The sequence below is a fragment of the Lonchura striata genome, chromosome 1A (assembly GCF_050655825.1).
Source record: "Lonchura striata isolate lonStrDom1 chromosome 1A, ASM5065582v1, whole genome shotgun sequence".
Lineage (NCBI taxonomy): Eukaryota > Metazoa > Chordata > Aves > Passeriformes > Estrildidae > Lonchura > Lonchura striata.
The window spans coordinates 47,826,196-47,854,186 of NC_140741.1; the positions used below are offsets into that span (position 1 = coordinate 47,826,196).

General features: G+C 37.8%; 1 protein-coding gene across 1 annotated transcript in view; it reads left to right on the forward strand.

Moving 5' to 3' along the window:
* Window positions 1-7,138: 7,138 nt before the first annotated feature.
* The window catches only part of FRS2 (fibroblast growth factor receptor substrate 2), a 48,612-nt gene continuing 27,759 nt past the window's right edge, over window positions 7,139-27,991 (forward strand). The window contains exon 1 of the mRNA XM_021544267.3: window positions 7,139-7,293. The gene's annotated coding sequence lies outside the window, so the exon portion shown is untranslated. The remainder of the gene's footprint in view (window positions 7,294-27,991) is intronic.

A 27,991-nucleotide genomic window follows, 5' to 3' on the forward strand; every position in this document is an offset into this window, starting at 1 on the left:
CAGAGAATATGTACCTATACAAACACATCATGTGACATGGCAGCACATAGTATGCCAGGTTAACTATTCCCCATCATTCAGTCTCTGACAAATTAATTATGTCATATTTTTAAAGAAGACATTGGAAGTAACAAAAAAGAATGGACAACAAACAATACAACTAACTGACTCCTGCTATAGCTGCACCCTGACAATAAATTCCTCTTGTCGACATTTTATGAAGTATTTTAATACTTTGTCAAGCCACTAGACAGAAAGTTCTATACTCTTGCTTTGTTCATGCCAAATCCAAAGGGTCTTAGCCCCACAATGTTCTTGAATTGAGTTTTAATATGTAGTTGTTAACCTGGAGCAAATACATTCCACATCTGTCATGGGTATGCCATCTAAAATAATGTATAGATAGGGCACAAGCATATGGTAAGATCCCCTCTTAAGAAGCCAGAAGTCATAGGTTGCAATGGGCCTCTGGAGGCCACTTAGGACAGCTGCTGCCCAAAGTGGGGCCAGTCAACCCAGATTGCTCAGGAACATGTCTAGTCAGACTCTGGGTATTTCCCTGGAAGGAGGTCACATGCCTCTCTTGGCAACTTCTTATGATATTTGACCACCTTCTTGATAGAAAGAAGGACAGAAAGAGACAGAGAGACAGAGAGACTGAAAGAAAGCAAGAAAGATAAATAAATCTCTGAATCTCAGCAGAACATAGTAGGATGCATCCATTCCCTCTCAGCTTATCACTGTGTACCTCTGAGGAGAATCTGGCACATTTTTCCATGTGGGCAACAGCAGTAAGTCCTTCCTGTAGCTGGCTCCTTCTAGCAATACACAATTTTTCCAGCCCCCTGCCCATCTTGGTGTCTCTGTCCTATATTAGCTGCCAAATGGCCGTACTGCATCAGGCTACACAAGTATTCCCAACCTGATTCTGGTCTTAATGACTAGGACTAAACAGTCAAGGCTAGAAAGAACAGGTCAGGTACAGCACAGTCTTTTTTGATATATATTCAGCTTTTTGTAAATCATTGGCTAGGGTAAACCATAACCAAAGGCCACTATATTCCATTCAATGTACTAGCTGATAGTGCACTGCTTTGCTTTTATTTCCTTTATTGGTTTTGCCCGCATTACTTCACATTTAGAAAACAAATTTCCACTTCTGGTCTAAGACCCACGCTGTTTAGCAGAAGGAGATCTTTTTGAAACTACTTGCTGTCAGCTTCATAGAGGACTACTGCACAGGATTTTGCATCAGCAGCACACTGTGCTGCTGCTTTTACTCAAGTTTCTTTCCAAGACCATTTCTGAGTATGCTAACTAGTGCAGGTCCCGGCATGAATCCCTGTGGGAGTCCAATCTACTCTCCCACATTGTAAAAAATGACTATTTATTGCTACATTGTTAACCCTTCTCTTTCAGCAAGTTACTAATTCACAGGAGAGGCTTCCTTCCTAGCCTGTGACAGCCAGTACTCCTTAGCAGCGCTGTGAGAGACTGTGCCAGAGGCTCTGTTGAAATCACTACAATGAATGCATCACCCTGGTTTATCAGTTTGTTGATTTTGTCAAAGAACTTAATAATTATGAGAAAGCTCCTCTATCTATGAAAACCCATGTTGATTTTTCCACAGTCTGACATATTTGTCTGTATGCTAAAGCCTCACCCCACCTCTCTGTCACTGGTTAGCTTCTATGACCTGAGACAAGTCTTGCTGACTATTCCAACAAGAGGGCTCAAATACTGAAAATGAACACTTATGTTCCATAAATCTCAAATTATTGTCTCTAAAATTCTCACTCAATTGTTTTCCAGCTATGAAAGTGCTTGTATTCCGCAAATTCATGTACCTCTTAGCAAGCTAATTCTACTCCCAAAAGTTCAGTCCACATGATCAATGAAACAATTTCAGTGGATTTATTTCAGAGCTGAAGGCAGCTGTAGTAACTCTATGATGGCTGTATAACACACTGAGTATGTGGAAAATACTAATTTATAAATTCACAGATTGAGGATGAAATGAAACCCATATCCCTGACAGGTGAATTTCAGGCTTTCTAATCATTGGACTACAGGAAAAAAGACAGGATGGCTTTTCCCAGCCTTGAATATATACATTCTGCACAAAAGGTGTCTAGCAAAAAAAGTTAATTAACATTAACTCCTAGTGGAGCAAGCAGCTCTTGATGACTCTGTTACTTTGAGGACTTTGAGGGACACACTTTTAAGTTTTGCATCTGTACTTTCCTGCCTGCTCTGCCTCTGCACCGAAACACTGAAAGACTTGCTATGTTGGCAAAATTGAGTGTTTGTCAGTGTCCTGGTTATGAACTTGCAGTGTGGACTTAACTGAACATTCCTGAATTAGCATTGTCATGGCTGAGGCAAAGGTGCACAATCCACCCACAAGTTTTCCAATAGCAGTTGTAATACTGGTTCACAGGGGACAACTGACACAAGCCCAGCATTTGCCAAGATTATTTAGCACTATTCCCCAGTCACTGTGACTTCAGTCACATAAATGCCATTTCACAGTGAAAAGTTTAGCCAGCATCTTTTTCATAGTGGATCCCAAGTGATCCTTTTGTCCACTTTCTTCCATCACACACCACACAGGAAACCTGGACAGAGAACCAGATGCAATTGAATTCACCCAGCACCAAAGGTTATTCAATTTGTTAACTGCCACAAATCTGAGCTGTGCAATACCAAGACCTGCTGCAGAGCTAACCCACATTTCCTTGTAAGCAAGATGAAACTCTATTGCAGAATTCATGTGTCCTTTAACCTTGTTAGAGGTTTAGTTGTACAAGGACAAGGCAATTTATAAAACTGAGGAAAACCAAATTGCAATACATATAGTCATCAGAAGAATTCCTGAATGACCAGGTCTGCTCCACTTTTCCCTGTAAGAACAGAAAGTTTGTCATATTCCAGTAGTCATTTCAGGAAAAAATTCACTATGTGAATTAAAATGTCCAACTGCAAGACACTTTTATATATTATTGGATTTATACTTTCTTTTTCACTTTAAAGTGAAATCACAACTAATGACAATATTCAATGAAGCAGTAAACTACTAGTTTAAACTAGCTCAACCTTGCACTTCCTTCTGGAAAAAAAAGCCCCAAATATTAGCTATACTGTGGATGTGTGCTTTCATAAGAAGGGCAGGATCTGGCCTAAGTAGCTGCTGTATGGTCCTTACTATATGCAGGGGGTTTGTTTGGTTGTGAAAACAAAAACTTGTTGATGTGGTGTACAAAGGGTTATTCTACTTAACATACCACACATGAGGGGATGCAGAATGTGATGTGACTGCAGTAATTATGTTCAGCTAGCACACTAAGTCCAACTGTCTCCCTTTGTAAATTTTTCTTCCAGCTTTTGAAATGTTTTCATAGTCTGAATGTGTGGGTTTTAATTTTTAGTAAGGGTTTGTTAGTGTCAAATGGGTTTTGGAAAGTGTGGGTCAGAATACAATTACTGCAGGTAGCCTTCTATAGCAGAGAAAGTACACAAGATTCTGCACTGATTTCAACCAGAAACATGCTTTCACTGCAGTCATAAACCAGGAGTGTTCATAGTACAGCTCTCACTATAGCTCTGTCAGGTGGTGCCTACAGGAATATCAAAGGCCTTCTGTGTTACGAAACAAAGCAACTGTAAACTTCTGTGATTGGTCATGAGGCTGATTTTATTTTTAAGAGAAACGGTATACTCTCCTATGTTTACTGCAAGAGTAGAAGTTATATTTGAAACATTAAGGATCTGAGTCCATATTCATCTCCAAGAACATATCCAGGCTTTGTGCTGGTGTAGACATATCTCATACCGGTCAGAAAAGACTTCCCTGAGGATAAGAAAAACTACACATTAAATGCAAAAGGATCCAAAGTTCTTGAAAAAAAGTGATATAAGTTTCCACTTGGTGGCTTTGATAAGTTTGTTGCCATGAATCTCTGAACAGCATAGAAAAGGAAACTGCAGAAACAGAATGCAGAATTTGGCGTTTGATTCCCCAAGAGTCCTCTCTTTGACAGATTCAGATATTAAGAAAGAATACAAAATAAAAAAGAAAACACTGTTTTAATCTGATAAATCACAGACTCAATGAGGTTGGAAAAGACCTCTAAGATCACTGAGTCCAACCTGTAACCAATCACCACTTTGTCAACTAGACCATAGCATAAAGTGCAGTCACTTCTTGAACACCTCCAGCATTGGTGACTCCACCACCTTCCCAGTCAGTCCATTTCAATCGTTAGCAACCCTTTCCATGAAGAAATTCTTCCTGATGTCCAACCTGAACCTCCCCTGGTGGAGCTTTAGGCCATTTCCTCTTGTCCTGTTGCCAGTTGTATGGGAAAAGAGGATGACCCCTACCTTACTACAGCCTCTTTTCAGGTAGTTATGGAAAACAATAAGGTCTCCCCTGAGCCTCCTTTCTTCCAGGCAAAACAACCCCAGCTCCCTCAGCTGCTCCTCATATGACTTGTCCTCTAGACCATTCCCCAGCTCCACTGCCCTTCTCTGGACACACTCCAGCACCTCAATGCCTTGCTTGCAGTGAGGGGCCCAGAACTGGCACTGGACTTGAGGTGAGGCCTCACCAGTGCTCAGTGCAGGGGGAAAAACAAATCTGCTGTTAATATGTATGTGACTGGACTGTGTTCCTGCTTACAGAACTGAATATTGCCTAAATCATCGTAGGCCCAGGGCAAAAGCACTTGATCTGGAGAGTCCAAATTTCATTATAAAAGGCACCAAAAGGTGTCAGGTATCATCTTGTAAAGAATTCAGGATCTGGAACAAGAGTGGTCTATGAATCAACACTGAAATACTTTTGGACAGTGCAATAAGAATTTCTGGAAATACAATCTATGGTATATCTGATGCAGTTCAAATTTATTCCCTTTTAAAACACTACAAATATTTTCAAAATACTTATATGACCTAATTTTTAAATTCTGTTGCCTCAGAAAAGCCATACATTTAGCACACCCTGTAGTGACTGTATAATACCATATAAAGAAATGCTGAAGCAAATTATTTGAAAAGTTTCCTTACTCAAATAATAATTTAAAAAAATTTATCTATGGATGAAACATTTTTGGAAAAGCTTTAAAGATAGTAGCAGCACCTAATTTTTAAAAAGAGAGAATGTGAGCTGTAGTGAAATAACACAGAAGGCTTTTGACTTCAAAGCTGACATAAAGAAAGTTTAGCAAGATCTACTAGAAATGAAGATGCCATCAAAGGACGTAAAACAATAAAAACTCATAATTTACAGAAGTCTGTAAGCAGCTATGTAATCTTCGAAAGACTTGTAATTGATGCAGCATCTGGACAGACCTGAAACAGAACAGAAATTCCCACCAGGAATGCAACACAGCAAGGTCTCAAGAAGCAAGAAAATGCCCTGGAGAAAGATCTATAACAGCCACAAAACGCAGGCCCAGTATCTAAATACTGAATTGGTCTGTCAGAAAATGAGTGAGCTGGGTAAGGTATCACTCAGGTAAACAGTAAGGATGACCAATTTCACACATGAACAAACACAGCACTTCACCTTTGATGAAGATGTTGAACTTGACTGTCAAAGAGATGCTGTGCTATCCTAATTTAATACAAATCCTGACATAATTTAAGTGCAGCCATTTAAATGAACTGATGAAGATGTGGTGAGCGCTAGAGGGAGGAGAAAATAAATAAATTACCCAGAAGAAGAGACACATTGAAACTTTGTTCTTTGCTCATCCAGACACTGCTGAAAAGACTAGGGAAAAATTGCGAGGCACAGTACTTAGTTGAAGGTGCACTGACAGATCACGATCAACAACTGCATCTGAACAGACTTTAAGGCAAGTCTTGTGACCTGAAGGTCACAAGGAATCCTGCAGATGTTTAAGAACAGCCTATTGCTTTGTAGCCCGTTGGTATATTATGTTTATGGCATAGGAGCAGATACTGTATGTTAGACGACAGCATTTGCTATGTGACTTCTCCTATTACATGACTCAGATATAGGAAAATCCCATTTGCTGTGCTTTATCCATCTAGTCCTCTCGGTCCTGACTCACACGCACAGGAGCCAATAGCTGCGGTGATACAAATGCTGAACCACAGCTGTGCTCTCTCCATCCTTTTCTTTCTAGGTATTATCACCTTTCTAAGCATGTCCAGCTGAAGAAAATTTCTGCATGGACTTCAGCTTTTTCAGCTCTCACACAACCTACAGATTAAAAGAATCTTAGGATAGTGGATACTGTGATTCATTTACTTTCAACATTTCTGCTACAAAGAAGTAACTGTCCAGGGAAGGGAAGAAAGTGAGCAACTGTGAGAGCAAGATTTTCTCTTCTCCTTATCATGTGGTGACTGAAACAAAGTCAAAAGAGGAGTTGCACACCCCCTGAGAAAGTCAGGGTCATAGAAGACCTATTCTATGGAGCAACTTGGTGCAAGGCATTGTTTGGTGAAGAGTTCAGAAGTTAGATTACGGCCAAAGCAGGTGGATAACAAGAAGAGACAAAGCTGAATTTCATGCAGGCTGCTGGCTGCTCTGACTGTGAGCAGTGTGTTTCTGTGGATGTTGGGACAAAACCTACACATTCTATATTTATTGTGGATCACAGTGTGATCTGGTCCAAGACCTGTCACACGTACTGGTCTGTAAAGAGGGAAGAGACAACGGTGATAGAGAGGTAGCGAGAGCAAGAACTAACGTGCGGGATTTTTTGCACTGGCTAAAAGGAGTGTTAAGCGTTTCCACAAACCTGCACAGGTGTGGCACCTCCTCTGGTTCTTGCTTCCCGCATCAGTTGTTTTTGTTTGTATCTTTGTTTTCAATGTGCACAGCGCCTGCCTTTGTGTTCAGTCGCATGTAGCGCAACCTTACCAACACAGCCCAACTCCGACGGCTGTAGGCGAGGAGTCACCGCGGCAGCGCCTGAGTTCACGGCGTGACATCGAGCGCTACAATTGTTAGCGCAAACCCAGCCAATTCTTCCCAGAGCTATGCGTGCGATTACAGCTTTATTTGTTTATTTATTTATTTGTAACCCGAGGAACCAGTAAGACACGCTTCGCAGCCGGGGCCGCCCGCCGAGCCCGGCGCTGCCCCGGAAGCGATCGCGCCGCGCTCCGGAAGCGGAGCCGGGCAGGTCCGGCCCAGAGCGCGGCCCTGTCGCTGCCGCGGTCGGAGGCGCAGCTGTGCCCCGGCCCGACGCGGGGCCGCCGTCTCGCCCGTCACAGGCGGCCCGGCGCGGCGGCAGCGCGGGGCTCACGGCCCAGGTGGGTGCTGGTTCTCGCCCTTCTCCCGGCCGCTTCCCGCGGGGTGCCTGGCCGGCTCCGCTGCCGCCCCCTCCCAGGGAGCCCCCGGGCCCCGGGGCAGCCCTTGTCCGGCCCGCGCCACGACCTGCTGCTCTTTCCCCGCGGGTCCGGCCGGAGCTCCGTGGGGCTGGGCCCCCACGGGCACGGGGGGCTCCGGCCCGGGGCTGTTTCTGGGCGGGGAAGGCCGGGCACGGAGGGGGCTGGCTGCCTTACTCGGGGGCTGGGGCGGGAGCAGGGGTGGACGAGCGGAGTTCGTGTTTAGAAACACAAGACGAGGCGATGAATTTGTCCGTGCTGTGGCTGTGTCGGAGGCAGGTCTGGCGCGGGGAGCGGTCCCGGCTGCCTGGCCGCCTCCTCGTTTCTCGGCGTGTCTGATGGCTGTGTCTCGGCTCGTGTCACCTGTCAAGCCCTCGCACCTTCCTCTCGGTCAGCTGTGTGCGGCACATGCCTGGCAGGACAAGTTGTTTGCTATTCCGCGGCGTTCGAGGTGCGAGCCCTGAGGCTAATCGAGAGCTCTGTCGGGGCGGTGGGTTGGCAGACAGAGCAGACAGGGGAAGGGGGTCCTCCCGGCTCTTGGAAGGGGTGCCGTGCATAGGAATGAAAGCGATACCGGGCTCACTTCCTCGTCATTTTAAACTGCCCTTCCTCTGACGTATCGCTACGCATAAATGTAGCAATGATAGAGCTGAAGACATGCAGACGTCAAAAGATGTCTCGACACTGATTTGGCTTGAGTGCTCATGTAAACTTGAAATTTTGGAAGAAAAATGCATGTTTTTCCATCTTCCTGGTCACTGCATCTTGCTCAAAGTCATTGCATAAGATGTGATAATCATAATTAGAAATCACTTGGGATATTGTTGGACTGTGAGTTGAAAGTAATGCTGTTATTGCAATGAAGAAATAGTATAGAAATCAAGATAGATTTCAGTAAGTATTGCAAATACTGCCAAGTGTGATTTGATATTAGTATTTTTAACAAGCATTTAGTCACTTTTAAATACTCTTGGATTTTTTTTACTTTAAGGCCTAGTGACAAAGTGATGTTTAGTGTAATGAGCAAAAAGAGTTTTCTGACTAAATCTTTAATGTTAACACTAGCAATAATTCCATATTGTGAGCCTGTCATTTAATCTGTTCTGCTAATTCTACAGTGCATTTATATTTAGCAAAATGAAAAACTAATTTTTGAAGATTTATTGCTCTGTTAAAAATGTCTTGTTATTAAGATATACAGGTTCAGATCCAATAAACATTCTGGTTTTTTGTTGAAATCAGCAGAACTGCCAAGGAAATGAATTTTCTGTTTTCCTTGGTTAGCAAGTGCATTTGAACAGCACACCTGTCTATACCTACTTGAAAGGAAACCTGTATCAGTATCAATAACCAGTTCAGATCCAAGTACTGCTAACTCCACGCTGAAGGGAACAAAATTAAGAACCTTACTCCTTGACAGAGAGTCCCTCAGTTTATTTACTTCCATTTAAACAATGCTTTGAAAATGCTTGTTGAAACAGTGTGTCAGCAGTTGTATGAATATATAGTTAAATAGGTTTTCAGGGTTTTGCTCATTTTTCAGTTCAGTGTCTTATCTCAACTGTTGGTGGTGAATTGTAGTAAAAATGAACTATTCTTCTCTAAAATTTTTATAGGCAGAATACTTTGCAACACTTTTTCATCATACAAAAAACTCTGTTAAAGAGTAAATAAATAAATAAAGCTGTAATTGCACACAGCTCTGGGAAGAATTGGCTCAGTTTGCGCTTATAAAATGCTGTGGTAGGCAGGTGGTAGGTAGTCTGTGGAAGAATATGGCTTTGTAAGAGAGTTTCATTAACTGGAGAAATAAGATGTATGGCACTTGGGAAGACTGGTTTTCAGGAAAAAGCATCTGCTTCTGCATTTCAGTTCTTGAACTGTAATGTTGCTAGGTCTTCATCTTTTGAATTGATATGATTATGTTTCTTTTCTTTGTTAACTGGATGAACATAAACATACATTTACTTTGCATGAAAATAATTCTCTGCTAAATTTAACAATTCAGTTATAAATCCCATTGTTTATAAGTTAAAAAATCGCTGCTAACAGTTGCACTTCTACTTATGATACTTTGTTTTTCAAAAGTTAGCTTGAAAGTAACTACATCAGTGTTTATTAGGTGTCTGATTATGACCTCATTGAAATTGATTTTGTTAATTTCTGTGATCATTGGGACTTTAGTTTAAGCAAAACAACTTTTTGAATAATGGGTGAAATTCAATCCTGAGTGGAGAAGTTTTAGATAACTTTAATCACCAGAGCCATTTAAATTCCTTGTAAGTACTAAACTATGGTTTAGATAATACTTAACATGACTGCAGTGGTTTTATTCCATGTATGTTCTTGTTATGCAAATATCTGAGGTCACTTAATCAGTGATGCTTAAAACAATTATCTGGTAAAACTATCATTAAGTTAGAGAAACTAATCCTCCCTCTTTGTTTTATTGATTATGAAGGGTGAAAGTGGTTAATGTAGTGAACTGGCCTCACTTCTTGCTTGTTGTGCTCAAGTCGACTGTGGCTGCTTAGGCTCCTGCAAAGATTGGAATAAGGTTTAATCTTTGGAAAAAAATTGATTAAAATAGTCACATTCAGCTCTGCAGGCAAGTTGAAATTTAAATGTGGTGGTATCTGAGTATGTCCACAGCATCCCAACCTGATAAAAATTGGACCTCCCACCTTCCCAGCATCCTTCCTTCGCTTCCTTCCTTGTACTGGTAAGGATTGCAGTGGGCACTGGTTTACAAACCTGTACTGGCTGAAAAGTAGCAATTTTTTTTTTCCTTGGTAGAATTATGTTTCACTTGACTCGGCACCCTGAACTGACTCGCCCGGCAGTTACACAGCTGTCAGTGGCTGTGTGAGGAGGGGTGGGATCCCCGAGAGGAAGGGCAAGAGTGGCACACTGCGGGCCCCCATGTGTGAGGTTGGTTGGTGCAGGATCCATGAGGCGGCTGCGGACAGATCTGTTGGTGTTGCAGGACTCCAGCCTCGACCTGCTACTCCTGCTTTGCATTGGCATACATTGGCACAGACCAGCTCCACCATTGAAAAACATGGTCCTGTTTGCTTCCACCCTGCTCTGCTGCTTCCTCCTTCGTGCAGGAAATACTTGTATGGTTATGTGGTGAGCTGGGCTGAGGATTGAAGTAACCTGGGGGAGGGGCAGGCAGGGAAGGGTTCGCTTTGAGCTGGATCAGTTTGCTGCACAAACATTTGTGCTGGCGCAGAGATGGGGATGGAAGCAAGCAGTAAGGGGAGTAGGGTGTGTCTTTCTTTTGGTGTCAGTGACACATGATGCCAGTTTCAAGTAAATTTGATGCTGGCCTAATTCCTGAAGTTAAGATGGTACAGCATTAAGGGTTTGAAGACATCATTTGGTTATGGTTCTTGGGAATATTTACATCTAAGACCCCTTAAACCAGAGTAGTGTGTGTCTGGTTTCATTCTGTGCTTTGAAGGGATTTTGGGGGCAGAATCTGACCTTTTGTATAGTAACTAATTAAAAAAAGTTATTTGGTATCTATTGTTTCATATAACTGGTGTTCATCAAATTACTGCACAAATGGATTTGCTTGGCATGTATATTGAATTTTTAAATTTAAAATACTTAAATAAGGAAAGTTAGTGATCAGAGTGTCCACTAAGAAAATGCCAGGCTATTTTGCAGTAACAAGTAGCTAAAGAGACAGAAGAAATCTATTAAAATTATGAGGCTGATGTAAGATACACATACTAACTTCACACAGTTTCTGGGGAGGCAGTCTGTGACTTCTCTTCCTAAGTAACTATAATGGATAGTGGTTCAGCCTGTCATAAAGGTTGTAGCTAATGTTTCAGGATATGGATAGGCATTGATTTTTATATGTTTTTTGCCTCCCCTGATATCTGTGAAAATTGTAGATAGAGTGCCCCCTATCCATTTGTGTCTCCTTCTCTGTCATGGATTACCATGTGTAATAATCCTTTCTACCAGAGAAGCCATATGTGGTGTTACATGCTTTAGGCATAATCAGCCATTAAATGGACAGGATTAGCTCAGCCTACCTTCACTGGTTAGTTACCTTGATTAATTTTTCCCAAAGTGGATAAATGTGCTCTTATGTGATTCACTCTGTTGGAAGTTTGTATGGGTGGTAGACTCTCTTTGCTCAGTGGTGATGAGTAACTGGGCAGTAGCTACTGCTGGAAGAGATGACCTATCTGCAGCTCCTAAGTAACGTTTGCTGTAAAAATGTAATCGGTTTTATTTTTGCCTGCTACTGTTTTTTTATCAAAACGAATTGAGGAACTGTTGGCTGAAAACTGCTGTCGAGAGATGTGTAATTTCATGTAGGGCATGCAGATGGTATTTTGGTTGTGCGTGAGTTGTAGAACAGCAGTTGTAATAGACTTACACTTTTCTGTTTCTACATCATCTTTTGTTGTTGGCCCTTCTGTGTAATCAGTGCTAGATGTGAAGATTCTTTTTAAACTTGAACTGGTGATAAACAGGTGTGTGGTGCTTTCTTGTATAAGCATGTGTGCATACAAATGTCTGAGTATGTATGTCATGTATTCTCCAACCATAGTGCACTTTTCAAAGCTTCATCTTCACTCATCTGGCAGGGTGGCAACAATCATGATGGCGAATTTAGTTCACTCTTTATTGAGTTCCCTCTTCCTGCAACCATGGGATTCTCCACAATTTCATTTTTCCCCTCAAGCTTCAAATGACAACAGAAATAATTACCTCTTGGCTTAAATAAAAAGAACTAATAACTTATTTCTGATGTTTATACAATAAAAATTCATGATTATTGCATGCTTGGGACTGACTATATGCATTCTTTTCTAATTAGTGGAAATGGCATGGTGATTACTGACCTTCTCATGTCTCAGAGTACTTTAATTTCATGTTTTATTTTGTTATTTTTCTAAAATGCTTTTATGTCCCTATGTGGGGTAGTGAGATGAGAAGCTCCTTGTCACAGGAGTGATATGCAATCTGTCACTGACTTCTCAGGTGGTCCAGGGTAATCCCTGAACTTTTTGCTTGAATCCCGATCAACAAAGTAATACTAGTATCTGTGTCAGGCAGTGTGTTCATCTCAGATACTGCAAATGTAAAATCATTGTGTTGCATGGCATTACAATCATACCTGACCATGCTGGATGGCCTTTATTCACTTCAGCTTCTAGAATCAGCCAGTTACTGGACCTGCTGTTTCTTCTCACAGAAGTGGGAATTTTTTGTTTTGTTTTTATTTGGTTGCTGTTTGATTTTTTTTTCTTTTTTTTTTTTTTTTAATAGATCTTTAGGTTCTGTTTCGGCTGTAGGTAGAAGCATGTCTGTGTTGGTATATTTTTGGACCAGTATTTAAAAAAATACCCCAAATGTAGGTTTTAAACTTATACTTTTTCTTTCCTTTATTTACAGTAAATATGTATCTTATGGAAAGGCTGCTCAAGTTTATCTTGCTATTCAGGTTTTTCTTGTACATGTGTTTATTATTTTTCTGTTGAGAAAAATCTAATCTACAAATACTGTATTAATTGTGCTTTTAGCAAATGCTTGTAGCAAAATACTATCAGACAATTGGCATATCTGAGATAGTGATACTTCTCCTGTATGGATGCCCAAGTCAGGACAGGCTAGAGCCCCAGGTTGTCAGTCTGAAGAACTGACTCTTTTCCTTGGCTTTTCTTCATCGTGATTTTGGTCCTGGCAGGGTTGAGATGTTGCTGCTGTCATTCGCACAGTGGTGATGGTTACTGTAAACCCCTGATATGTACTGAGTGCTGCTAACTCAGTGGTGAAAAGTTGCTTTAATTTCCTGCCTTTCGAAGGATAAAATAAACTCTCTATCCCATATTCCCGGATTCCTGTGTTTTTAATGCAAGATACAGATCTTTGATCTCTCATGAGACCTGCAGTTTAAAATAGTGTGTTGATATTTTCACTGTTCTCCTGTCACTGCTGCCAAAGAAGTTAAACTGCATAGTAGCTCTTAACCTGCTGGGATTGCACATCTTGACACAGATGAAGCATTTGTCTTTCACAAAGATTTTCTTAAATGCTTTGCACAGGGATATTACCTTCTTGTGTGATAGTATGACACCTGGCACAATATGCAGGTGGGGACATTTCATTCTTACAATTATTTATTGGGCAAATGTGATTTTAGTAATACTGCTTGCTGAGAATCATAAAATAGGATTTGGAAGAGACCAAATTGTGTGAATATTGGAAAAATATCAATCAGCACAATACTAGATTAATTTCTGAGATGAAATGTCTTTATTTCATTACTTGCAAGATGTTTGACAGGGTGGGGAGTTGACTGATTTTGCCATGCTTTAGGGCAGTAAGACATTTTTCCCTGATGGGGATGTTGAAGCAGTTGGTTTAAAGAGGGAACTCACACTATTTCCTATTTTTCTCCTGGAGAAATGAAAACTTTAGTTTATATTTAAATTTGAAGTGAGAAATGAACAATCTAGTGCTGTGTTCAATTTTGGTAGCAATGTATCAATGTTATGCTGAGCTTGTCTGAGCTGACAGCAGTGTAGCTTTTTGCTTAGCAGCATGGCAGAGCAAAACTGAGTTGACTATGCAGCAGTTATCCATCAGACATGGCTAAATTTTTCAGTCTATTTATGAGTATCAACAAACACTTTGTGCATACTTCTGCCATGCATTGAATGCTTCTATTTTCCTTTAATTTAGCTGAAAACTAGTAATGGAATTCCTGAGGTTTTGAATGGAATAGCTCTTGGCAAGCCTAGGGTTTTGAAACCCAAGGCAAATTAAGATACCAAACAAACACAGGGAGGGCTACCTCTTCAGGGAAATATGTTAAGATTCTTCTAACATCTTAGCATTTGTTGTAGGTTATTACTGTGTTTTTTTTTTTTAATCTCTTTGAATTACTCCTTTAAAGCACAGTTGTTGTTGTTGTTTTTATTTCCCCTTATGTTTGAAATACAAGGGGACCTTTTTTTCCCCTTTATGTCACTCAACGAAGTTAGCATTTTCAGGCAACCATCACAAATAGAGGGTATTGGACTACTTTGTAGCTGTCTTTTTCAGCAACTCCACACTGATTGAAGCATGTAGCTAGAACACAAATTTTAGTTTAAATATGATCTTGTTTTTAAATCACCACAAAAGTTGTAATTGAAGGTAGTTGCTGTTGTACACCTGTAATTGTACAATAATACAATTAAAAATAATTTAAATTTTCCAAGTGTAGGTGGGCTTTTTATAAAATGCATAACTAAGCTTCTTTAGGTTTGTGGGAATGAGTGGACGTGTGATGTCGGGAAACTTGCCTGGCTGTCACAGCCTTGACCCTCTCCTGCCTTTGCAGTGCTGCTTCCTGCAACCATCTTCCCACTTCTCTACCCTCTTCCTGCTAATCCCAAAGGGTGCAACATTCATAGAAATCTCTACATCTCCTATATTTTAGGTTGCTGTAAACTTTGTAGAGTTTCATGGCTTGTTATGTGTCTTCATTCAGTCCTGCATTTCCTTTAAGTGTTCTTTATCATCATAAGCATTTTGAATGTTTCAGAGCTCTTTATCTTCTCTGTCAAGCTTAACTCATTTGCCTGCCATTTGCAATGCTGCTGACAGTGTAATAATCCTCCCTCACCCAGGGAGGGCACTTGTTTGGGAATAACCATTTCTTCTTCTTGAGTCCACAGCCATGTTTTATTAATATACTCCTTCCTTGTCCAAATAGTATTTTCAAGACCACATTTTCTTTTTCTCTTTGCAAATGGAGTTTCTGTATCTGCCATCTGGTGTACTTCAAGTACCTTCTCCCTCTGCTGATATTCCTATCCCTGCAATCTGTTCAAAATACAGCTGCTACAATTTTTCAGTAGTCTGACTGCTACTTTCAGGCTAAAGCTCACTTATTGTCTTTGAATTCAAAGACCTGTATCTCATATTTCTGCATCATAGTCTTTTTCCTTGCTACTTTTGGCACTTGAATCTGTCTTTTTTTCTTCCCCCCAAGTCTTTACTTATGTTTCATGTCATATACTTTGATTTACAAAACTTCTGAGATATTATATATGTTCATCCTATTACAAGAGAAAGTGACTGCACCTCTGACCTTTCTTCTTGGGTATTAGACTTTTCTGTTGTCTCTTTATTTATACAGATAACATTTTAAACCATGTAAATGGTCAGGGATACATGTTACCTTTAGATCTTTCCTTATAGGTACTTGGGAAATGTATATTGCTGTATGTCTTTTAAATTTGATTTATTTGTCCAGTGATTATACTTTGGAGTAAAGTGTACCAGTGGCATGATTTAAAATCTTTTGTGTGAATGCAGTGTCATATTTTGTGGACATTTAATATCATATGTGATTTCAGTTTCTTTGGTGAGGCAGATGTAATCTGCAGCTTTTATTGAAATAATATAAGAATTAAACTGTCAATCAAAGTAGTATTAGGTGCTGTGTCATATACTTGACTTATTGTAGGACTAATGCTAATATTAGCAGAGGTAATATTTTTTTGTTGTTGTTATTAAGGAAAGCCAAGTCACTCTTAAATATTCTTTCATGCTTCATGAAGCTTTGGTCCCTAGATTTCTGTGGCTTGTGTTTTGCATTTTGTTTGTGATTTTTTGAGGGGGGTTTATTTTGGAGAAAGGTAAACCGCTGTGGCTACTGGTAATTTGAGGTTTTTTGCTAGTAAGATAATGAAAAAGTAAACTAGTTATAATGAATAAAATAATAAATTTCATTGTATAGCTTGCTGTATGTGTTTTAGACATATTTTAGGATAGTATTGTTAAATCGTTGTGACTCTCTTCTGTGTCCTGGCAGCTGCCTTATGTTTTCTTCTCTTAGAATCTGCTGAGTAAACTTTCATGCTTGAAATTGAGAATGTAGTCTATGTGTTGCACATCAATTTGTATTGTCATAAATGTAAAAGGATAAGGGCAGTCATAATTAGGGTGTTAATTCTCTCAGGTGTACCAATGTTTTGCTAGGAGGGATGCCATTATGTTAATCTTAGTTGTTAAAAGGTATTTAGTTAAGACTTTTTAGATGTTAAAAAGAACAAACAAGCTAATATTAAATCCAGTCCAATGCATTGTTCGCTGAGCTTGAACTTTGTGGTATTTATTTAGTATTATATTAACAATATTGTTGTCCCTATAGTTAGAGAAATTCTGAGTAATACATGCTAATTGTTCAGTCCTGCCACTCCATTCCTAAAAACTGCTGGTCTGGAAAAGAAGGTATAGAGGAAATGAAAAAGAGAAGGTGCTACATAGACCTCAGACAAATGATTTTTTTTTTTTTATTTTCTTCCCCCCTCCTTTTTTTTTTTTTTAGTAGAAAAGTGAACCTTTCTTGTGCAGTACTTATATTCTCCCTCCCTAAGTTCCAGAACTTTTTTTGATAACAGAGCTTTGGAGAGAATTTCCAGCTTGTCCTGTGGCTCTTTAGTTCTAGAGCAATGTGTGTTTTGTCTCGGAGGTACAACATACACCAGAAACTTAGATAAGCTTCTAGTTTCTGTAGGACTCTTTGGGTTTAAGTGTACATTATGACTCTTATTTTTAGATACTTGTGGACACTTAGGTTCTTGAAATATTTCTACTAGTAAAATGCAATTAAGTGCTCTTCAAAATCCAAGTTATTTGTCTTGGATTTTCTCTGCCTACAGTGTTATGTTGATCATCTGACCTTCACAAATGTGTTTTCTTTTATAATTATTTTAGTCCCTAAGTGTACGTACATTTGCTTAATAAATATTTATTTCTTTCTGCTTTAGAGTTCATTATTCTGTTAAGTTCCTGTTCAGTAGTCCCATAGAGCACAACTTCATGTATGTCTGCTAAATTTAAGTTTACTTCTCTTGAAGAGTTTGTATTTCTTATGTCAGCTGTAATATAGAATTCTATTTGTTAAATGGATATAACTTAGTAATTGTAAATGGTATGGTTCTAAAATAGTTTCATATCAAAGTGAAAAGCAGTTTAACAATGTCAGTAATATCAAATTAAAACTACCTCTCTGAAGGTTTGATTGTGCTTTTACCATATCAGTTTAGCTTTACTGGTTATAAGGTCTTAGGATTTTTTTTTTAAGTTGTAAGATGATGTCTGAAGAGAAGAAACATGTTCAGCTGAGGCCTTGAGGACAGGCTAAAGTACTTAATGATAAATGGTGTAGTCTGGGGAAAACTCTAAATAAATTATTAAATGTTGATTACCAGGAGATACTTTATGCTGATAAGTAGAGATAGAATCAGTAGTTATGTGACATATCAGACAGCTCTTGAAATGGTGACTGGATGCAGTGGTACTATTTCATTGATGATGACCTCTAAAGTGAGCAGTGCATTAAAGAGAGTGCACTGGATTCTTATCAGTAGTGTCCTATCATTCTGTATTAGTGAGCTTTTAAATTAGTTACACTTTAGGTTTATTCTGTATGAAATATTATTTCTTGAGTGCCAGGGAAATGTACCTTCTATAATTATGACTTCAAACAAGGACGTATCAGAGAAGAATAGTTCTGATGATGGAATAATAAAGTCTAGCAGTGGTGAACACTAGAAGTGTTTTTTTGACATAGTACTTTGAACAGTAAATATTGTGTCTGACAGTGATTTTTGAGAGATCATGGTTGACATTCATTGCAAAGGCTTTCTATGAATTAATTCCAATACCAGACTGTTTCAGCAGTCACATCTCTGATTGCCTTTCAGTGTGAATGAGCTTTCAGTGTTTCAAAGTGGGTAGTTATAGGAAATTTTTTAACTACAGAGTGACAGGCAAAAAGAATGTAAAACTAGAAAGAATAAGGGAGTGTTGTCTTTGAAATACCAATCTTGGATTGTGAATAAAATGCAACTAAAATTGTTACCAAAATCTGTAACCAGAGATATTTGATGTTAAATTTTGTATGTTAAAAGCTATTTGCCAAGCTGCTGATAGGCTAATCCTAATAACAGAGTTTATTTAAACTTTTTTTGGGCTTCAAAACGATTTGTGAATATATTACTCTTATGTTAGTGGTGAAAGTAAAACCATTGTTAAATGGAAATTTGGCAAAAATAACTGAAATCTAGAAGCTGGATTTCCTTTGGTCATTGCTAAATATTGTATAATTTGGGACCAGGGACTTTAGACTTTTTTTTTTTAATATATTTTAATAGAAACACTATTTCCGAGGCTTGAAAGTTTTATACTGGTGCAGATGCACAGTGAGTAGATAATTCCCTGTTTCTCAAACTATATTTTTAATTTGTTTGAATAGCACATTTCTGCCCAGCAGCTGTACAATTGGTAAAATGGTAGCAGTTAAACTGAGCATCAGTAGGTTTGGGTTTTTAAGTCAGAAATGGCATATCTGAGGGCAGGTAGTGAACTTTTTTCTGTAGTCTGTTTTACAATCCTCTTGCACACATATGATTAAACTATTTGTAAATGAGTTTGCAGCATGGCCTTATGGTATTTTTTTGTTTGTTTGCTTTACGAGGCCATAGTGAAAACTGCAGCAGTTTAGCAGCTGGTTCATAAGTGGCTTGGGGTTTGTCTCCTGAGTAAGGTGGGGATTTTGGTGGGGGCCTTGCACCTAGTGAGTACAGTGAATTTATCAGCTGGCTCTTTGGTGGTGGTAGTTGCTACATCCCAGAACTTAATTTCATTTCTAAGAAGACTGTAAATGCTTCTTTGCGAAGTGTGTGCATTCGCAGGCTCCTATTAGACCTGTGGCTAATGTAATGAATTGTGCTAGTGAGTTTTGTGGTGCATTGCAGCTTTTCATATGGATTTAAAGCATTATTTACAGATCTATTTTAGTACTTTTTTTAACTAACAGAGCTACTAGATGTGCTTCAACTAAGGTAATATTTCACAACTGATGACATAAGTCTATAGTAGTGACTTGGCAGAGATTTTAAACACTTAAAAATGTAGTAAGACTTCTGCTAAGTGTCAATTTTAGAAGATTCCCTAGGGAAACTCTCAAATGAGTCATGTACAGTACCACATAAGTAGCAGACTGAGTTCTTAGAATCCTGTGATTGCTTCTTGTTTGCTAAGCTATCTGATGACCATCAAGGAAGCCTAGGTTTGCTAAAGGTTAAAGAACTCAGCTCTTGCTTCAATACATAGTAAGTTACAAAAATGGCATTAACATACCCATACAAATTTGTCCTATCCAGTTTGGTCATAGTTCAGTGAATATAACAAACAAAATGTATTGCCTCAGCAGTCAAGAATTAATGCAATTTAGGTTGAATAATAGAAAAATTACACCATTTGGGTTAATTGATTCATGCTGCTTCTGTGTGGGGTTGTTAGAAAGGGCAAAGTTAACATGCTCAGTTAACAGGTGTAATAGGGCTGCCTGCAAAAGTCACTTCTGCAGTAGGAGAATTTATGTCAAGATGCAGCACTAAGCAGGTTTCAGAATTTGACAGCAGCCCTCCTTGCTACATCATACTACAGGCTTTTACGTGCTGGCACAGCAGAAGCAGGGTATTAATATAATCTTGTTGTGAGTATAATCTTGTGTTCTTTTCCATTCTGCACTACATTTTGCATCCCTCTCCCTTAGGATGTTTATGGGTGTGTATAGGATGACTGAAATAATGTAAATTAGAAGTCTTTCTTGTTAAACAGTATTGACTTCCAGCTAAACTGTACAGTTTTCTCCTGCTGTAGTTTAGGGGGTAATGTACAGAAATTGAGCTACGTATTCAGATGGTCAATATAAATGGGTTGGAATTCATATGAAGGAGTGTAGGGATGTTAATTTACTAATATTGAAAATGTCCAGAGTCAAGTAATTTACTTGGAGTTGTACAGTGGTATCAAAGCACATATGTTTACAAACACAGTAACAATTTACTTCTTTTAATGATCAGCTATTAGAGGGAATACCTCCAATTCAGATGTAGAACTGGAGTTGTGAAAACTTGCAGTATTTTGCACAGGTGAGTAGCCTAAAAGTTGGTGGGTTAAAACAGAAGTTGTTGGAGCTGGGCAGGATAAGGTAAGGCAGTGAATCAGCCCAGAGAATTGTATGGGAACTGTTATAGAAAGAGGCCTTGAAATCAGTTAGGAAGAAGCTTGATTTTTTGGGAATTTTGTGTGCTTGCTTTAATTTATCCTAATGTTGCCTGTTACATATAGAATTTGAATTATAGTGTTTTATTGTCTTAACATTAGATAATTATCATGTTTCTTAGTTCTAAACTACTTTCAAAATCCCTGCAATATTTTAAGGCAGGGATAAATGGCTTCTATGCTTTTGGGTGTCTTCCAGTATATACAAAGGGGGGTTGCAGTACACTGTAAGTAGCATAATGATTATTTCACACTGCTTCTGTAGCTGCATCTAAACCTCCATCAGTTCCTTTCTATTTCTGTTCTAGAAAATAATGTAACTTTTGCAGATTTTATTGTTGGGTTGCAGTTTCTGTAACATACTCTTGTTGACTGATTTCATTATTTATTGATGATAATCTGTTGCTCTTACAGAAGCTTGTATTTTGTTTGCTTGTACAGTGTTAGACGCACCATTTTCATTTGCTTTTGAATTTTTATATTAACTGGAAAGTACAAAAAAAAAGAATAGGAATTATGGTTTATCTTGGATATCCAAACTTGCTTTGGGATATTACTGCCAAAGGCAATTACTCTTAGTGATTATTATGTTTACGAAGTTGTTGTGTTTTCTCAAACCACAGTTCTTGTAAAAGGGTAATTAAGTTAAAGCTTGGGCTATTCTTTGCAGATTCTGTGCCAGTGCCAAAATATTTTCAGACAATATGTAGTTATAATTTCAAAGATATCCTTTTAACTTGAAAGTTAAAAGCCAAGTAGTATAAGTTTTTAAACTGGTATTCAGTAAACTAGGACAGTAGTAAGTGTAAGGTGAAAATAAATAATTTATCTTGCAGTGTCATTAGAAATCAGATGTAAAATGTGAAGGCCTAAAATTTGTTCTTGCTCTGAATTAATTTTTCTCCTATTTATCTTTTGCAGATGGGAGGACAAAAATCTTTCAATTTATAGCTGTGCTAGCTGAATACTTTAGTGATCATGTTTAGAAAACTTCCAAAGGTTTCATGCTGAGTGTTCATGTAAAGTGTAATTTAAAACTTGATATTCGTATTTGTCTGCTTGACAAATGATGGGAATGACTTCCATCAGTCAGCTGAAACAGCTTAACTGTTAGGAGCTTAAATTGTACACTTAAATGAGATTTTGTGTTCTTATTTTAAACAAAATGCAAACTTAAGTGCACTTCTGTAAGAAAACAAAGTCTGCACTGGCTAAATTGTCACTAATCCCACTCTTGAATATTTAGGAACTTTCGAAGCTGTATCTGTGCAGAATTTTTGACACACTGTAGTGTAAATGCAAGTTAGAAATAGCACTGTTAGAAGTTTGTGGAATACCAAGAAGCTGTGTGTATAAGTCTAGATGTAATAAGCCTTATCAGTACAATTTTTTATGTTGCAACTGAAATACTGTACTTTGTATGTATAAAACTCTTTCCAACTTTTAAACAGATTTACACTTTGCATTTTAACTTTGCCTTTTTATGAATTTAGCTTTGCATAATATATGTTAAAAGAAAGCAGTTTCAGAGGCTACAGATTGGTTCCTTTTCCAGTGGATTTCCTGTAGGATTCTGTAGCAGTTATACACAGGTTAATTTATTTTGGCAAATTCTGGTATCATCTTAGATTACAATGAAGCTTTATTTTCATAACAACTTTAAGATAGTTGAAGTGTGACCTGCTGTGAAAAAAGAAGGATCTAATTTCTCCTTAGGCATCGTGGTCTGGCCTTCCTTTTGTTGGCACTGGTCACAGTGTGGTCATTTGATCTGCAAGACCAGTGCAGTAGTTGGGATTGAAGCTTGTCTGGCTAATTAGAATATGGCCAGAGCAGGAAAGATCCTGTCTTTCAGCTGTTGTCACCATTACATTAGCTGACTGGAACACAAAATAGCATTCTGAGAAAGAAAAGCAGTTCATTTAATACATCTCACCTCACAATGACTTTTTAATTTAGGAAAGCAAAGCTTCACACTACTTGGTAAAAATACAACTATCTTCTATACATGTGAGGAAATGATAGATCCTTATTATAAACTGATTTTGTATGACCTCAGAAACATAGGTTTGGTTTTGAAAGAGATGGGTTTTGTTACTACCTTTTAACTCTTATTTTGTCAGTTCTAGTAGACATAACTGCAGTAGAGAAAATTACAAATTTTAAAAATAAATATTTTTGGCATTTTTGGGCTTCAATGTCAACATATAAGGAAGAAAAAGTGGAGTAGGACATAGGTATGTAAATATTAGTATTGAGTCATTTGGATTTCCCTGTGATTTCACAACAGTAGTAAGAAATTAGGTTTTTTTTCAGGCAAGCAAGCAGAGATTGGCAGTATAAAAATATATGGAGCAGCCCAACTTAATCTTTAGTGAGTGTTACACAACTGTTGTATTACCAATATTCACTGTTTTGGCCTTTTTATTTTTTTTCTTTTAAAGTTGTCATCTTAAGTTGCTCCCTTAATGTAACTAAAATCAAACACTGTGGTTAAAGTACTTCCTATAATGAAAATTATATTCAGTAGAATACAACTGAATTTTTTCTGTTTATGAAATTTTTTTACCTCCTTCTTCCTACCTCCCATTCATTCCTGCATCACATATACTTAAATATGGCTTCTGGGACACATTTAATGTCATGTGTGGGATTTTCTTTTTTTGTAATTATGAAAGAGACTATTTAAAAGAAACTCAAAACTTCTAGAAGTTTAGCTTTAATCTTGAGTATAAGGTCAAAAGAGCTTTCACAGTTTCAACTGTTTGAAAGCTGTCTGGCTGTAATGTTCAAATCTTTGACACAAAAGATGGCCCTTATTAACATGAGCTTATTGGAGTAGAAAAGGCACACTTTTCTTTTAATGTATTTCCTTTTGATATTAAGTACTTGTTGCTACCTGCAAAATAATTGGACTTTTGGGTACATTCTGCCTAGATTAGTATTGTCTTTGGATGTGCAGAATATATTAAAATGCAAAATTTTTTGGGATTTCTCCTGACTTTTAAATTTGGAATTATTGAAATATTACTACAATAAACTTAAATTTTTAATATTAACGTGCAGCTTTACTGACTGTGAGTAGTGTTATTAGACACAGCTGTTCACTTATTTTCTCTGTTCTTCCCAGAAATATTCTATCACTCCTGGCTGCATGAAAACCCCAGAAACCCCAGGTTTCTGGGGTTGCAGTGAATCAGTAGGAACCTTGTGGTGTTAATTAGATGTTATTAACAACATCTGGCTTTGCTATTTGTACTCCTGTCTTTTTCTGGATGGACTAAATAAGCAAGACCACTTCAGTATTTTGAATTTGGAAGCATCAGCTTCTGGTAATTGAAGATGCGGCTTTTAAGAAAAGACTTGGAAAACACTTTAAGGAATAAATTTAAGGCGTGACTTGGAAAATACATTTAAATTTTAATGGTATCCTTTAATGGTTCATATTGTGTATATATATAAATTTTTATGGGAAAATGCAGAGTGTGGTATACATGGCTGGGCTATTGTCAATATGTCTGGTTGTTTTTAAGTGGTGGTTTGAGGGGACCGTCTCTTAACTCAGTGTAAAATGATAATCTTTGTCTTGGTTCTCACAGATCTGGTACAACTTTTTGGGGATCCCTGTTGATATTTACAGGTAGGAGGATCTATCTAATTAGCGCAGGCAGCAGTAGCAGTGGTGAGATGGAGGCAGGCAGTTGGTGCCTTGAAGTTTATAGAAAGCTCAAAGAGGTATTCCTTTTTATGAAGTGAAGACCAACAAGCTATTTCAGAGTTAGGAGAGCAAATACTGGATTTATGTATGGTGAGACCACATGTAAAATCTGCCCTGCTTAAAATCAGATATGCTGGGTAACGAGGTTTTGGTGTGTAGTAAAACTTTGGAAAAGAGAAACTACATGCTCAAGGATTCTGCATCTGTATCACCATGCTGATGAGTACAAATTATCATGTCTTTCTCTTAGTTTATTGCGTAGTTTGGATAAAGATTGAACTTTTTTCTTTAGAATAATTCTTTGTATTTTGGGAGTAGGTAATTAATGGATATTTCAATACAAATAATGACCAAAATTTGCAAACCAGTCAAGTATACTTGCCAGTGTGTCTCCAAAACATGCTTATATCCAAAATTGCAAGTTTGTTGAACCATTTAGGCAGATTAATGAGATAATTTTTGTGTATTTGGTAGAAATAGGTCATCCTGAAGACTGTTTATTCGTTAAAGTTCTCACTGGTTATTTACAGTGTAATCCATACTAATTAGTGCTCAACTTCATTTGCCATGCAGTAAGTTTTCTGAAATGTTTGATGGGTACATGTTCTCTTCACTCACCTTTTCTCTTTGCCACATAGACTTTCTTTTATACAGCCTTCAGATTGTAGGGGAAGGGTGAGATTCCGTGACAGGGTACCTCTTTTACCTTAGTATGTATGAGCAAAACTCTTAAAAATTGTTACAAAAATATTTTAAATACTTTATTAATATGTAATATTTAAAATATTTCATATTTAGGACATGATTGAGTTTCCTAAATATGGACCTTTGGACTTGCTAGTTGTATTATCTCTAAGAACACAGTTTCTGTAAGAAAAGTAAACTAATTGGCACAGCATGTCTTGAGAGTTTCTTTATTTCAAGGTTGTACAGCATCATGTTTTCTTCCCTTGTCTCTTGAACTATTGCAGAAAAGTTTTTAAAGATAAAAATAAAAGAGATTTGTCATCACTCTGCTAACTTGAAGTAAGGTGTAGCTATAGTCTTTTAGGAAGCTTTGTTTTAAGCCAAGTATACTGACAAACTGTACACTTTCCCTTTTAAAAACCTGTGTCCATCAAATGTGTGTTTGGTGTCTTCACAGTTCAGGGTTAGAAGGGTTATAAGCAGTACAATATGAGGTAATACCTCTGTAGGTGTAGAATTGCACATGAAACCCCCTGTACACAAATTAAAGATGAAGTACAAGGCACTTAAACTGTATTATAAGCATAAGAGTGTTTTAACATAATTGAAAATATTCTGCTCATTGCTAGTTCTTGGATGCAGAATATTTTCATTGCATGGGAACAGACAAAAGCAAGGTAGCTGTGCCATAAAATGGGGATACCAGTTTGGACTGGTAGACATATTCCTGCCAAGGAGCTGATGCTGGCTTGAGAATTTTTGTGTCTGTTACACTGTGTGTAATGATCAGCTGCAATCACATCTTCTGTGATGGCTGCAGTATAAATATTAGGGCAGGTGTTACCAACTGTTCTTTAGAGTACAGTCTAAATGGGTAAGACAGGCATGCAAAACAAGAAAACTACATTATATAAGAGATTGTAGATTGACAGCAATGATGGTAGCAAATTCCCAGGTATGAGCTAGGGATGAGATGAACAAAGAAAATGAAGAAAGAGGCAGATAACGTGAGATGAGGTGAGATTGTGCAAGGAACTGAGATGAGGACTGTAACAGAAAGAAAACCTCTCGACAACATAGGAAGGACCGTCAGTGAGCTGTACAGAGATTATTTCTGATGTCCTGGAAACAAAAGGTCCTGGCCTTTTGTCCTGCCATCTGGCTCCAATTGATGCTGCCTTCACTGGACAGAATAAGTGGCAGTGTGGTGATTATTACTGATCACCCTATTGATTTGCTAAACCCCCCTGAGTTGGTACAAAAGGGTCAGTTGTTATTTTCAGGGTGTTTGCCAGCAGAGGTGTATTGTGGAGATGAAATGCTATAGAAAAGACAGTAAAAAGTAACTGAAGTAGACATAAAAGGAACAAGCACTGTGTTCAGTTATCATGTTTTATGAATCAGTTGTCATATAAAAATCTTACCTGAACTGTTTGCTGTTGGAAAACCTCCCCTTAGAGAGTCCAGTGACATTTTCTCCTTTAATGAATAGGGGAAAGTCATTATAAAAGATACCAAAGAAAGTAAGTATAAAAGATAAATAGTTATATTAATGAAACCTTAAAGTTTACATTGCAGACTTTGTAGCTTTGCTACATAGCAAACATTGTCATTTTTCTATCTAAACATCCACATATGTTCAAAGTATTGGTGTCTATTTGTTTTATTTCCATGGTTCCATTTTTAAGATCCTCAGTAATCATTTTTGTAATTTATGTCAGTTTAGTATGTCACATGGTGTTATGCTAGAATTTAGTTCTTGCCAGGAATATATTTCAGCACAAAGTTCAAATGTAGTTTTTATCCTGAAACTGCTTTTGAAAATCAGTAAGTATTGGAGAAAGGGATTTTTTTCTTGTTTGGTTGGATTTTTAATGCCAGTGTTTATTCTTTATTGTAAGTTGCTTAAAGCTAGCATGTGTGAACCTATCTTTACTCCTTTGTGTTCTGATAAGACACTACATCTCACCCATTTATTGCAAGCTGTTAACTTTCTATCTAATTAGGTATTCCAGAAAGTTTTTTAACCTTGATCTTGGAGCTCTTCAAGACATTGAAGCTCCACCAGGTTTCTTGTCATCTTATTGCATACATTAATTACCATGTATTCATTCGGTATTTAATTATTTGGTATTTTTTATAATTAATGGGTTTAAAAGGTTTTTTCATTTTTAAACAGTCTATCAAGTTTTCTCATCATGAAGTGTAAGCTTTTTTTTATGTGTAGCCAATAATTTTTGTGTGTAAATATTTATTAACTGTGATTTCTAATCCTAGAACTTGTTTAAGATAAAATAGCTCAGGTATCTGGTAATATCCCATGTTTCTTATACACAATAGTGCACCACAGAAAAACCTGCATTTGTTCACACAATAAAATATATGGGTCTCCAGTGTCAGGGTCTTCAGCAGAAGTTACTTTTAAATTACTGTATTTTGTTATGGTAACCAGTAAAAGCCAGTCTATTCTGTAGATAGTGGTAGTTCAGTTTAGCTGGTTTAGACTTTTTGTGTATCATTCCTTGGACTCCCTGAGCAGTTGTAATGTGCTATAGGGAGTGAGAATATGCTGTAACTACTTCACAGGATTTTGAATATTAACAGTGGTAAGAAGCAATTTCCCTTATTTCAAAAAAAGCTGGTAAAATATATAGTTCACTGCAGAAATGCTAATAAGCTGGAGTAGAGAAATATAACAAAGGAAACCAGTACTTTATATATGTTACTGCTTTGAGTTTTCACCTAGAGAGTAAATCTAGAAGGGGCTTAGTAAGTCAGGAACTTGAATTCCTCCGTACTTGAAGTCTAGTTTAAGATATTGAGTCATGTATAAATACTACATTTAAAATACAAATCTAGTTCTTAGAATTGAGCAAATTAGAATAGATTTTGTTTTCTTTCCACTCCTTTCTAAGTAAGTGCCAGCAAGCTTTATGGGGTTGTTATTTAAATGGGATTTTTGCCAAGTCATATTACATTTCATGTTTTTAAACAAGTGGTGCTGGTTTGCTAGAGACTGCGGAGTTTTTACCCACAAAGGGTTGTACTTTCAGCATCTGCAAATGACTGGGTTTTTTGTCCTTTTTGGGCAGACTTCTAATACTTTGAAACAGTAAA